The 14,473-nt window shown below is 27.2% G+C and overlaps 1 protein-coding gene across 2 annotated transcripts in view; it reads left to right on the top strand.

Moving 5' to 3' along the window:
* Positions 1–9,020: 9,020 nt before the first annotated feature.
* LOC129906855 (uncharacterized) overlaps positions 9,021–14,473 on the top strand; it is a 270,576-nt gene continuing 265,123 nt past the window's right edge. For both annotated transcript variants that reach the window (XM_055982806.1, XM_055982807.1), the window contains exon 1: positions 9,021–9,124. The gene's annotated coding sequence lies outside the window, so the exon portion shown is untranslated. The remainder of the gene's footprint in view (positions 9,125–14,473) is intronic.

Raw genomic sequence — 14,473 nt, 5'->3', positions numbered from 1 at the left:
TCGTTTGAGGTGAAATTTGTATATAAACAATCCCTTTAAAGACAAAATTATAGTTGCTTATATTTTTTAATTTTATAAAAAATTGTCAAATCATATGAATTTAATTAAAGTTGAAAAATTATTAGAAAAAAATGCGTGATGAGGAAATTTAAAGATTGATCGGAGGAGTGCAAAACTGGGTTTTAACAATTTCTGGAAAAAGTTCCCTTTTTTGAAAAGAGGTACACACGTGAAAGTTTTAGATATTTAAAAGATCTACAAATTTTATTTTGATCATTTTTTTTTACATAACATCAAAAAACTGAGATAGAAAAATGTCAAAAGTTTTTTCTTGTAGGTATCATATAACAAAATTTGTTAGTAAGTAAGTGATTTAAGCGTTTGAAGGCGTGTTAAGTGCCATTTTTTGATATTTTCCTTTTTTTCTCACAAAAAAAAAGGGCTTATACATATCAAATTAAATTGCTGTTTAATCAGAATTTCTTGAAAGATTTTAAATTCGTTTTGAACTTAAAATAAAATTCACTTTTTACATAGACTTTATATATAGGAGCAAAGAAATTAAAACACTGATTTCTGAAATTGTTAAAAAAATTCACTAAACAATTGTTCATGTGTCAAAATATTAGTATTTCGATTTTCAAAATTTTTGTTTTTTTTATGACTTATGTACATAATTTTTAATAAAGAACAATTTATGTCTGTTTGATGAATCTGATCGGTACAAAAAAGAACAGAAAAGTTTAAGTTTTTTGTGTTTCATGAGAAAAAACTCGCCCCAACTTGTTCAACAATCTGTTATTTTATATTCCATGAAGTTTTTCAGCACAGAAAAGTTCAAGTTTTTCTGCTCCTACTTTTGAGATAGAGCAAGTGAGTTAAAAATTCTCAATTGTCAATTGTTTGTTTCATTTTGAAAAAAAAAAAGAGAAAATAAGATTTGAAAAAGTGAATTTTTTGATTAATATTAAAAAAAAATAAGGCAATGTTAAAAGTGCTAGAAAATCATTTATTTTAGTAAAAAATCATTTCAAGAAATGATTTTTGAATTTAAAATTTTGGAACTGATATAGACAACTCGCTGGCTGAGAATTATAACTGTGTATTTCATACAAAATACAAAAAATGAGTTTTATACACCAAAATGTTCGTAATTTCAACGGCTTTTAGATAAAATTTAAAAAAAAATTAGAAAAAAATTAATGGCGACGGCACAGGTAAAAAAGACATACAACTTTCATGATTTTACATACATGTATTAATATAATAAGGTTCTATGTTATTCAAATTGCAACATAGAACCTTTTTACTGATTTTTTCAAACAAAAAAAAATACATTGATTTAAGTTACATAGAACTTTTTTACGCAAATTTTTCAAAATGAAATCTCTAACTAAAGTAAAAATAAAAGATCTTTTGATGTTTTTGCTGGTATTTAACAACAGGGATGGAGTCGGCTAACTTGATAGTCAATAAATGACAGTCAAAAACGACGTTTTTGCTCCATAATTCGTCGTTTTTGACTATCAACTATCGACTATCAAGTTAGCAGACGGGCTTTTGCTTAGCAGCAAAGAATTTTTGTATCTCGTTCTGTACTCTTTAAACCAAAAAATTTGTACTATCCAACCTTAACTTTTGCAATAATTCATAACCTAGATATTCTTACATCAGCCGTGTTTTATTGGTAACTCAGTACTTAGCTCAGTAAATTTTATACGGTAAACAACAACAAATGATTGCTAAGGATAAACAAAAGTTTTTTATTTGTTGGTTTACAGAGAAAATTTTTTTCTTAACATATACAATTTTTACCCTTCAACAATAAAGGATTATAAAAAATAAATAAAATTAATCGTTTTTTGTTATTTAGAGCATAAAATGTTTACTCAGTAAAGTACTGAGTACCAATAAAACACGGCTATCATAATTAAATTAAAATAATGTTCTTTGTGTGCCAAGAATTGGAAGTGATTTTTTGAAAACTTTTTTTTCATAATCGAGGTTGGGAATTTCATAGTTCGTATTAATAAACCAAAAGTTAAAGAAACACTTAGATTCCTTAACTTTAAATAAAAGAAGTCAATTTAGTACCCAAAAAAACAAAAACTTAACTAATTTTTAGTGGTATTTGGAAAATTCAGTAGGTATTTTTTTTTTTTTTCAAAGGTCAAGATTTTACTCTACTAACCGTAGTGAACTCTTCGTTATTCATCTTTACAGTTATATTAGTTTATTTCTATTAAAAGTTTCATCGAATAAAACTTTTTTCTAACTTGAAGCAAATTTACTTACGTTATACATGGAGTATAAGTGTAGATACCTGTAAGATTGAAATGATTTTTCATTAATTTTATGTACTTATTAAAATAAAAAGATTAAACAAACTGTTTGGCATAAATTTTGTACCGTAGATGATTGTTTTAAGACGACTGTCTTTCTGGCAAAAAAGCATGCAAAAATCCGATTGATTTAATACAAATTCTAAATGTTTTTAGCATGTCTTTTTTCTGTGTACCTAATTCAACAAAAGTAGGAATTGTTTTCTATAAATGGAACAACGTGATTTGTGGTATTTTGTTCTGTTATTTAAAATAGATTTTGACTGTTTTGTGCAAAACTTGAATAAAATTAAATTGAATCAAAGCCTATTTCACGATGATGTCACTTTTTTCATATAAAATGAATTTATTACATGTAAGCTCTTTATAACTATAAGGTTCTATGTTGAACATAGAACCTTTTTCAAATTTTTTTTACAAATTTTTTCATAAAAAGGTTCTATGTCATTTTTTAAAAATGCTCATAGAATCCTTTTTTGTGGTGAAATTAATGTTTTTTTCATGGTTTTATGATTTTTTTAGGGTCCTTTATAAGATTGCATTAATACTTTACTGCTATGTAACTATTTTATCCAAAAACCAGCCTTAAAAAACTTTGAGATCGATTTTCTCAAAACTAAGGTGAGTTGACATACAACCCTATAATTCTCAGCCAGCGAACTGTCAATTATGTTAAATACGAAGTTGAACTTTTCTGTTCTTTTTTGTTGTGACAGTATTTACAAACTTGTGCTGCTCTGGTCTATTCTGTTCTATATTTTTTTCCATTAAAGAAGACATTTTTTAGTTAAAAAAAAAAATTCTGAGAAAATCAAACAGTTTTTTTTTTAAACGCCCTAATATACACCAAGTTTAATCGAAATCGTTATAGCTGAGGTAAGCTTTTTAAGTGAGATATTAAAAAACCAAATTTCAAGAAAATCCATCCCCGCGTTTAGGCTGCAGCTTCATTTACAGATGGACGCACCGACGACGCACGCACAAACTGACGCGACGGTAGTCATTACGACACGAAACCAATACTTGCCCTACAGAGCAATACGTGATTTTACTTAGTAAAAAGTCAGTTTAAAATTAACTACGCCAAAATGTTTGCAATTGCAAAATGTAAACAAATCTCTACGGCAGATTAGTTTTACAAAATATACTTATACATATCCCCTTAATTATGAAAGTGAGATAAGCCACTGCTGAAAAAATAATTAAAACTAGCACAATAGCTGCGTTCCTTTGGAAATATTTATCTACTTTTTAGTACTTAACGCTGCTTTGAACTACTTTTTCAGTATAGCAAAGTAGTTCAAAGTAGTTTTAAGTACTAAAAAGTAGATAAATATTTCCAAAGGAACGCAGCTAATATATTCAATAAGGTGGAATTTTTTTGGGTTTTTTTCGAATTTCAAATCAAATAAAGTTGATTATTTTGGCGTTATATATTTGGCAACTATGTTTTTATGAAAATAAATATGTAGGAAAGATGTAAAAAATGTGCTAATTTAATCAAAAAATTTAAGAAATAGCATAAAAAGGGTATTGTTTGGTGTTTTTTACTACTTTGGTACGTTTTGGTCTTTGTTTTAAATTTTTTTAATTTAGTTTTTTATTGAATATGAACAGTTCTAAACAAATCCAAGAGCGAACACCTTTTTGGCATCAATTTAGCTAAATTTCTAGCTTATATTCAGTTTTGTAAAAGAAAATTCTATAAACGCTTATTCTGTCCGCCATTTTGGAACCACCATTTTGGAAAATAAAAGTTGGAAGATTTTTCGTATTTCTCATACCTACTAATATGCTTCAGTGTCCCAAATTTCATGACTTTTAGTCAAGAAATGGCCGTGTAAATGATTTTTGACGCCATAAAGCACCACTGTGCGACGAGGAGAATGATACATAGTCAAATCCCTCTTGACCAACAGATTTTCAAATCTTTAACGAGTTCATAGCATTCACTGATTATGTCAACTTCATTTTACTTCAAATTTGGTAAAAATAATAATTTACCAAATAGTCTAAAAAACCATTAAAAAAATTCGACAAATTTCAAAACGCATGTGCGACCGGAAGTCCTTACCCAATTTGAACAATTTTTTTCTACTTAATACTTAGCTAATATAAAGTTTGTCCAAAGCTATTTAATTAAAAAAAAGATGTTAGGGTGTTTAAATTTTTTTTTGTAAAAATACCATTTTTTAAAATATTTTTTCAAGCTTTAAAGTCGATGCGCGGATTGAAGATATTAACCGATTTTGATTATTTTTTAACTCCTTCTTAGTCTTCACCATTCACAACTATTCGCGCTATTACGATTCGAAAAAAAAAAACAAAAAAACGACCCACCTTAATATTCAAATTTAAATAGAATTGCTTATAACTCCCTTTTTTTTTTAACACCTATAATTCCTTAAATAAAGTGAAGGAAATTAAAAAAATAAAGAAAAATTGTGATTTTTTTATTTAAATTTAACAGCTTTTTCAGTTCCTTTGTTTTTACTATTTTTTTTTTTCCGTGGGTATAGATGTTGAAATCTTCAAAAGATTTTATGACCGGAAAACGCGTGATCATAAATATGTGGGACTCTTACCGCACTAAAACCACTTTTTTTGACTAGAAAAAAAGAACAAAACTACTGTAAGAAAAGTTAATCCTAATAGGTTACATTCTGGGCATTTTACCTATTTTTTTTTTTTTTTGAATCTGTTGCACTTTTATAAATACTTAAACTTAAACACTATTTAGTAGCAATTTTTATCCATTTATTTGTTTTTGTTTTTTTTTTTATTTTTATTCCTCAATTAAGAAAAATATTTATTTTGTTGCAAAAACATTCTTCATTCTTTTTAAAATCTCAAAATTCTCATTTCCCATTTAACGCATTTTTCCAATCATAAAATTTTAATATTTTCATACTCCCACTCGTCGATGATAATATTTTTTTATCATTTTATTGAATTTCTATGGATACAAACTATATACATTCATTATATTGCATTAAACAGTAAACTATTTTACTTCAAAACTTAAAAAAAAAAACTGACAGATTTTAATGATTTTTCGGAAGTTTTTTACATATAAACGTAACCTCCAAATTTTGATGTAAATGTGTATAAATAAATTAAAAACAAAATGAATCATGTAACTTTTACATCTCAAATATTGTTTAAACTTAGGGTTTTCCCTTAAAAGTTAAAAAAAAGGTTTTTTTCCGAAAAGTACTATTTCTATGTTGTATGTGAAAACCGCTTGAAGGAAACTAATCTGTCTATCATTTCAACTTAAAATCAGAATCTCGTTTCCAAGGTATTAAATTTCCTAAAAAAAAAAAACAAACTTTAAATTGTATTTTCTTTTAGAGTCCAAATTTAATATTCAAAAACCCCACTGTTAATTTTATTTCAATTTAAAGCCCAAAGATATACATTCAAAGAAAAAATTAAAAAACAGAACATCTTTTACGACTTGGTAATTCATTAATTCAAGACCAATTACTGTACATGCTTTTTTAATAGCCTTTCGTCGTATTCTCTTCGAGAATATTATTTTTATTCTTCTTGTTCTTTTTTTTTTTAAAGGTCCATAAATTGTTGCCATCTTGTAAACGAAGTTGGACTTCTCTTTGTAGTACTCAAACTGTCAAATTAATATTTTAACAAGGCAACCGCCCCCCGGTTGTGGGCGTTGAGTGCATTGCAGCACCCTGGCAATGAAATTTATACACTTCAGCAACTTTTGATGTTGATGTTGGGATACCGCCGCTGCTGCCACAGCGCCAACTGCCGCCAATCAAGCAGACATCATCATCTGGCTGAATGAAATGAATGTTTTATTATGTGAAATTGTATATATATTTTTTTTTCTGTTCAAATCTCATGTTGGTACTGTTTGATTATTGCATATAAATTTGCACACAAAAAAATATCTGGATTTTATTCGACTAAATTCAATGGAGTGGAAGTTTTTGTTGAAGGGGGGTAGTGTGTGTAGGCAGGTAACCTACACCTATAAAATTAAAACAACCCCATCAAAATAAATACGGGAAATCCGTTGCGTGTTGAGAGTATAGAAGACTTTTTTTCTTTTTGTTGTTTGTTATGTTTTTGGTGTTGATATAATATTTTTTGTCGGTGTCGGTGTTTATTTAGGATAAGACTGAAAATATTTACTTGTTTTTTTGTTTTGGTTTTATTTTTCTAATCAAAGCCGTGAGCGGCATGGTAATATTCATACAATATTTATGTATATGGATCAGGGAATTCTTAAGTTATTTATTTTTACGTTAAGTGATGTGCCAAGAGATAGAACAGGAGTATTTTGAAAATAACCCTTTTCTTAAAAAAAAATTAAGATTTTTTGTTTTCAACGTTCATCGACGTTTCTTGAATAAGCTTTAAAGTTTTAATGTTGTTTTTTCTTCAATGTTTTGACAAATTTCCCGAAGGACACTAACAAAATCTAATTAACATGGTTTCCTAATAGCACGAAAAAATTATTCTTGTTATTTTATTTTTCGAATTAAATAAAAAAAATATTTTGATAAAAAAGATGCAAAAACAAAACTCTTCGTAAAAAATGACGAAACAATCTAATGTACATGTACAATAAACAACCAGTTATGAACTTCATTTGAAAAATAAAAAAAGTATCTTTAAAAATCAATGACTATGATTTAATGTCAAGAAACATCTTGGGTATGTCATTATTTGAGTTTTTTTATGGACAAAATATGTTACGCATACACCACAGTGACCCTTGAAGTTGTCCCAAGATATATGTACTTGGGAACATTATCGGCCAGCTGTACAGGCATTTAACAGACATTTATTGAAAAAATGCATTAATTTTGTTTTATTTTATAAAGTTTTGTGAAAAATCTTTGTGTTGATTTTGAAAAATCCACGTATGCAGAGAGGAGAGAATTTTAATCACGAGTTTTTTTACAAGCTGATATCTTTCATTTGTCTTATTAATGTATACCTTTGACCCTAGTTCCAAATAATTTGGCAGAATGCCTGGAGTCTATTTTTTTTTAAGATCTCGAAAAATTACACTGGTTTACAAGGGTTTTGTTGCCGAAACAAAAATATACTTTTAAGAAGGATTTCGGTGTGCTGAACTCGAATCCGAAGTCATAAACAACTAATCAGCTCCCGTTTTTGAGATATTACCGTTAGAAAATGCAAAAATATGTTTTTTTCAGTTCTTCGGACCTTGTTCTTTTGTATAAGGAATCGTTTGAGCATATTTAGTAACGGTTTCTATAAGAAATGTTTTCCATCTTTCGATATCTGTTTAAATCTTTTCAATATCTTTTGTATTGCCCGAGATATCATAAAATGAAGTAAGTGGGTTTGGCTTCATACATCATAAGGGAGATAATGACGTTATAAAGTTTATAAAAATACCAAACAACTGGGGATATCTCGGGCAGTAAAAAAGATATCGGAAAGATTTAAACAGATTTAAAAAGGTGAAAAATAGTTCCCGTTACTAAATATGCTCAAACAATTTTCCTTATATAAAAGAAAAGTACTGCATGTTCTAACGGTAATATTTAAAAAACGGGAGCTGATTAATTTTTTTTGACTTCGGATTCGACTTCAGCACACCGAAAACCTTCAGAAAAGTATATTTTTGTTTCGGCAACAAAAAAAAGTTTAATTTTGTTAACCAGTGTTATTGATAGTATAAGATTTTTTAATTTATTTTTAAATTATTAACAGCATAAGGGTGGTGGGAAAATTTAGGATAAATGGTATATGAAAGGGGAAAAATAAATTTCACATAAACAAATTGGGGGAAATGGGGTGGGTGGGCGAAAAAGTGGGTTGGGTGTCAAAAATCGTGGTTTTTTTTACGATTTCTGTCAGAAGTAGACCTCCTATCGAAAAAAGTTAAATGCAAAAGTTGTAGATGGTAAAAGTGTCTACAACTTTTACTCAAACCATTTTTTATAATAAACTCGAAAATATTGAAACAAAATGCAAAAGTACAATTTTTTGATGTTTTATTTTTTACAAAAATGGTTGAATTTTAACAAAACTTTAAAAATTACTTTTATATGTTTTCTATCAATTTTAAATGTTTTTTTTTTGAACAAAAAGTTAATTTTTGGATTTTTGACGAATTTAATCTGAAAAAATAGCCTATTTTTGATATCAAAAAAGTTACCGAAAAAATTTTTTATTTTTGAAAAGTTTGCAATGCAGTTATTAAGATTAAAACCTTTTATTTACGATTGTGTGGGAAAAAGATTTTTAAATAACAGTAATATTGGCGAGAATTAATTTTCAATAGAAACCAAATTATGTATACTTTTCTAATGGCCTTTGACCTTCTTAATTTGAATCAAGCATTACAATAGCTCTAACGTGCAAAGTTTTTGAGATATTGAATTTTGAACGTCCAAAACACTATTTTTGTGACGTTTTGTATCTCAAGAAACGTGATGTGATAGAATTTTTCTGACTTTGGATTTGAGCTCAGCGCACAAAAAACCATTAGAAAAATATACTTTGATTTCTATAAAAAAAAAAACAAGTGAAATCGAAATCGAATTCGATTTGTTCAATGAAAACGTAAAAAATTACTCAACATACAAACTTGTCAGTATTTCAATGCTTATTATTTCAAAATTAAAATCATTTAAAAATTAACAAAATTAAATATCAGCAAAACTGAAAGAAAACGAAAAAGGGATAATTTGTTGACAAACACATTTTCAATACTATATAAAAGAATCAAGAAGAAAGAAAAGACAGAACAAAAACGTTTACAAATTGAGGTAAGAGAAGACAAATTTGGCTTATTAAGGTTTGCTTTCTATTATTTAAAAAACAATAGATGAATTTCGCACTTCGACATTTTATTTTTTTTTGACAATGATTCATAGGGCAATAACTGAATACCTCTCCCAAAAATCAGAACTACCTAATCTAACCGGATAATAAGTTAGTGTATAAGCATTAATTAATATCATAACAAAATGTAACGTATACGCCCGAGTGTATTTTTTTTTTATAAACTTAATGTTATTCAACCGTAAACGGGTATACTCTTTAGAATTTTTAGGTAATCGGTACACATAAGCATCTGATATGCATGAATTGTATTATTATTTTTAAGTAGGTAGTAGGTAATTAAAAATGAAATATTTGAATATTTTTATTATTTTTTTTTTATTTGAGTGTGTGTTGTTTGACTTTGGGATACAAATTTTAAATACCTAACAAAGCAATCTATAGCTCATTTTTTAAAGAAAATATCAACAAAAATCCAGAATTTTTTTCTCTTTAATTTTTAAAATCTTAGGTAGAAATTGAATGAATTCTGTAGCATCCCTATAAATTTCGTTATTAATTTGCATTTTTTTTTTGTACCTATTCCTTATATTTTTTTTTTAATTAAATGCTAATTTTAATATTGTAATATTAAAATAATCACCAATTATAATTTTTTTTTTAATACAATTTTCTAAATTAACAGAATTAGAAGTCGAAGGTAACCAGACGTAAAATTAAACGCTTTCTCCTACAGAACGTAATTTGTTGTATATTTGTTCATCCATGGTCCTTGAACTAAAAATTAAATACCGTCAACCAAGTAAAAAAAAAAAAATAAAAACCCTTCTATGCTAAACTCCAAAAAGAACAACCCCTCCCTCTCGCAGTTGTAAGAGAGAACTAAAAAAAAGAAGAAGAATAAATAAAAAACTAAAAAGAAAATAATAATAAAAAAAAAAAATATGGAGTAACCACACACAATTTCCTACTCAAGGCCAATTCCAGACAACAAAAGCGTTCACAACATTTTGTTGCAAGGTCCTTACGATAATTGCATCACACTTTGCCTAGCTATAGGACGTTCTTCATAAGCCCCCATTGCCACCAACCAACATAGCCAAAGCCAACACACCAACCACGCTTACACACCAAATGCCAGTACAGCACTTTCATTTCCAACATTTTCCTCAAAAAAAAAAAAATATATAGAAAATGTAAAACTACAAAAAATAAATAAAGGGAAAAAAACTCAACATTATTTGCTTTGTAAACTATTTTAATCACCCTCACCCCCTCCGCCGCTTCTGCTGCTGTTTCATACGAAACACGACGACCAACGTCACAGAGTACAGAAAGAGAGTACACGGCCAAAACTAAAAGCATGTTTTTCATTTCTATTATTATTTCCACAACGCGACAAAAAGGATATCTGCCTCTGCACACTGATAGACTGAATGTTGTTGCTGGGTATATATGGAATTGAGTCTGAATTTGTTTTTTTCTTTTTTTTTCATTCATAGCCTAGCCATGTTACCATTACACACACATGAATAGAAATAGGAAACCCAACCAACCAAAGTAGTTACAGACAACGAGGACGATGCTCGTGTGAAAATCTAAATAAAATTTATTCAAGTACACAAGGGACATACTCTTCTCTACTCATACCTACTCGCAGATATAGAGCCTTATCCAATGCTCATTCTATTTTTAAATTGTATTTCACCAGTTCAGTTGTTCTGAAAGTTTAAATAGGAACAAATAATTCTTCTCTTATTTTTTTTTGTAATTGCCTTATTGTGGTTTAATTTAAATAATCTTCGGGTGTTTTTTTTTTTTTTTTTGCTTTATTTAGCTTGAATTAGTTTATATTTTGTTTAATTTTTTGTTTGATCCGAGATGTGATGAATATTATGTTTGTTTAGTTTTTACAAGCTTTTTATCTTATTCAATTTATTGTATCCAATACATTGTGTTTTATTTATTGATTGCACATAACAGTAACTTTGCTTTCACTTAATACTGAAATCGAGGATGTTTAGCTAAATAATTGAATTTTAATAAACAAAAAAGTAACAGAATTTTGTTCAATCACAATAACCAAAAAGTACCAACTTAGTAAAACATACTTTTAGACGTTGCATTATTCTATTTCGTGAATATTTTTTTTTTTTTAACTAGCAATAATCCACAAAAAGATCTATCGTACCTATCTGAAAATTCTGAAAATTTATGTGATATTGGGTGATATGCATATAGTACTTTCTTAAAGTAAAAGGTGAAAGTAAATACTATAAGTTCTAGTAAAAGGTACAATTCATAGTATTTACTTAATTTCGTATGCATACAAAAAAGTAACTTCTAGCAGGCAAATACTTTCAGTAGATACTAAATTCATCCAAGTAAATACTATAATTCACCCAAAAATTATAGTAAATACTTTTTTTTTTAGATGATTGGTATTCGTTTCATATTTAAGCCTAGTAGATATGCTGCTGAAGTGAAACGAAAATTTTCTTACAAAACAAGCACAACGAAATTGTGAACGAAAATTTTTTTTTTTTAGCTTGGACAACGAAATTCTTACCTTCTTACTAACATTTGGAAAAATTAAAATCTCTCGTCACTAACATTTAATTTTGCATGGTATTTTACTTACTAAAAAAGAGGTTTTTGACTTTTCGACACTAATTTTCGTTTCGCTTTAGCAGCGTACTAGGCCTTACAAATACATTTTTTCTGAAAGTTTTACCGTGTAATCCAATACAAATTTTTACTGTTTCTACAATTTGAGTTTGTAAACATATTTCGTGCTATTTTGTGAGTCAAAAATAAACTTAACAGCAGCATACAAAATCAAATTCGAGATAACAATCGGACAAGACGGCTCTAACGATTTTGTAAAAAAAAAAAATGTTATGTGGAAAACTTGGACCCTAATTAACATTATTTCCTTTAAACCGTTTTCTTTAAAACGACACCACCGATTTCAATAAAAACTTTTGAATAAAAACTTTTTAGTGGCCTTAATATTAAAATAAAGAAAAATTTTCAATAAAATCATTTTTGGATTAAAAAAAAGATCGAAATTTTGTATGAAAAATCTATTTTGAAAACGACTCAATGAATTTTTTTCGAACTTTGTCTTAATTTACCTATGTATCAATTAATATATTTTTTTAATGGTATAAGTACCATTTTTTTGCAAAAATTTGTGAACATTTTTAAATGAAAAAAACTTCCTTTTAAAAAAGCGGCTCTAGATTTCCAATTTTTTTTTTTTTTAATTCTTTGTGATGCATTAAAAAAAAACCTTTTTAAACTTTAAACCAAATTTTATATTGTTTTTAAGTTTTTTTTTTTAATTTTAAAAAAATAATCTTTTATGAATTTTGTAAAAGCTTTAATATTTCAAGCAACTTTTGACATAAGAGCAAGTACGTGCGACCCAGTTTTTAATTTTTTTTTCATTGCGAATTCCTTAAAATATATTATTCATGGCTCATAAAGTTAATATACCATTGGCAATTCAAATATGATTCAGAGTTGAAATTATCTCAACAGTCTTGAAACTTGACATTAGGTACTTTAAAAAAAATGTATTGTAAAAAAATTACTTTTCAATTACAATACTGACTTACCAAAAAATTGTTTACTCAACCAATACGCATTTTCCCTTTTATATTGATAAAGTTTCTTTAAATTCAACTCTGAGCCCGATAAACGATCTTTATAAACGTTTTGGTAATTGATAAATAAAAATTCTGCCATTTCGACAAATATTAACAACCATCAATTTTTAAGAAATGCCATGAACCGATAGCGTCTAAATATGACTCAAGGCTGCTATTTATAAGTTTCATGGCTTCATAACTGCTGTTTTAAAACAAAAAAAAAGTATATACTATCAATTTTACAAGTTGGTATTTTGTAACTTTGAAAAAATCTAGTAATTCCTAAAGAAAAAAAGTACTTACTAGTTTTTATGCATATGGAATAAAGTATTTACTGAAAAAGTTCATACAAAAAAGTAGTTACTATGACTGATAGAAAATTCTTAATTTTCAGCATTTACTTGATTTTTATGCATATCAAAAATAGTACATACATATATACTTGAAAATTCTCTAGTAAAAGCACTTACTATTTTGTATGCATATCACCCATTGAATGTCATAGGTACGTCATTTAGAAATTACACCCATTGAAATGTTTTCGTATTAAGAAAAAATATGTTTGATTTTTTTTTTTTTTTTTGTATTTTTAAATAATTTGTTTATTCTTACTTCTTATTTCTTTTTAAAATTGAATTAAAATTTATCCTTATTAAAATTTAAATAAAATCAATCTTTTATAATTTTTTACATAAGAGCAAGTACATTCATTTTGCTTTACCTATCAATAAAAAAAAATTGACTGGGAAATTTATTCCTTACTCTCCTACAAACAACTTATTAAATATACAAGAACTTTTACAAAACTTTTATTTAAATAAAAAGTAAAATAGAAATGATTTATTTTATTTTTAGAAATATTTTTTATTTTTTTTTTATTAATAAAATTTTTCGAACAGAGGAATCAGATTTTTTTTTAAATTTTTGGTTTAATATATTATAACCATTACAACTCTATACTCAATTTGTTTTTCAAAAAAAAAAAAAAATAATAATAATAATATGGCTCTTTATTTGTATTTATATTATTTTTTCAATTCAGTAGGTTTTTTTCTTCGGAGTACGAATTTTATATTTTTACAAAATTTGTATACTTACAGGGTGATTCGACGAATGTGCCAAAAACAAGAGCGTTTAGGCTGGGTTGAGACAAGAAAAAAAAATCGTATGGGGGAATAGACCCCCCCCCCTCGTTTTTTTAAATTTTATATAATTAAGTACTAATAAAATTTGTTTTGAAACAAAAACAAAAAACCGCATCCGAAAATATCTTGTCATTTTCAAGAAATTAATAAAAACCGGGTTGGGGTCGAAATGCTGTATTCTGTATTCAAAATACTGTATGCCAAAATACTGTATGTCAAAATTCTGTATGTGCAAAATGCTGTACGAACAAAATTCTGAAAGTCAAAATTCTGTTTGGCAAAAATCTGTAAAAATGCTGTAAAAAATATCATTTTGATGATGTAAAAAAGTGCGAGCGCACTTTTGTTGTACAGAATTTTAACAAGCAGAATTATGAACCGCTCCCCCAAAAAATCAAAACTACTTTTTCCTAAGAAACCTCTTTATTTTTTGTTTTTACATGGCTGGACTTATTGATAAATAAATTTATGAAACATCTACTATTCCTCTATTATTTTATAAACATTTAGACTTAAATGAAGATACAACAAA

This window comes from Episyrphus balteatus, chromosome 1 (assembly GCF_945859705.1).
Source record: "Episyrphus balteatus chromosome 1, idEpiBalt1.1, whole genome shotgun sequence".
NCBI lineage: Eukaryota > Metazoa > Arthropoda > Insecta > Diptera > Syrphidae > Episyrphus > Episyrphus balteatus.
Note: the sequence above shows the minus strand (reverse complement) of the source record. Positions and strands in the feature narration are given on the sequence as shown.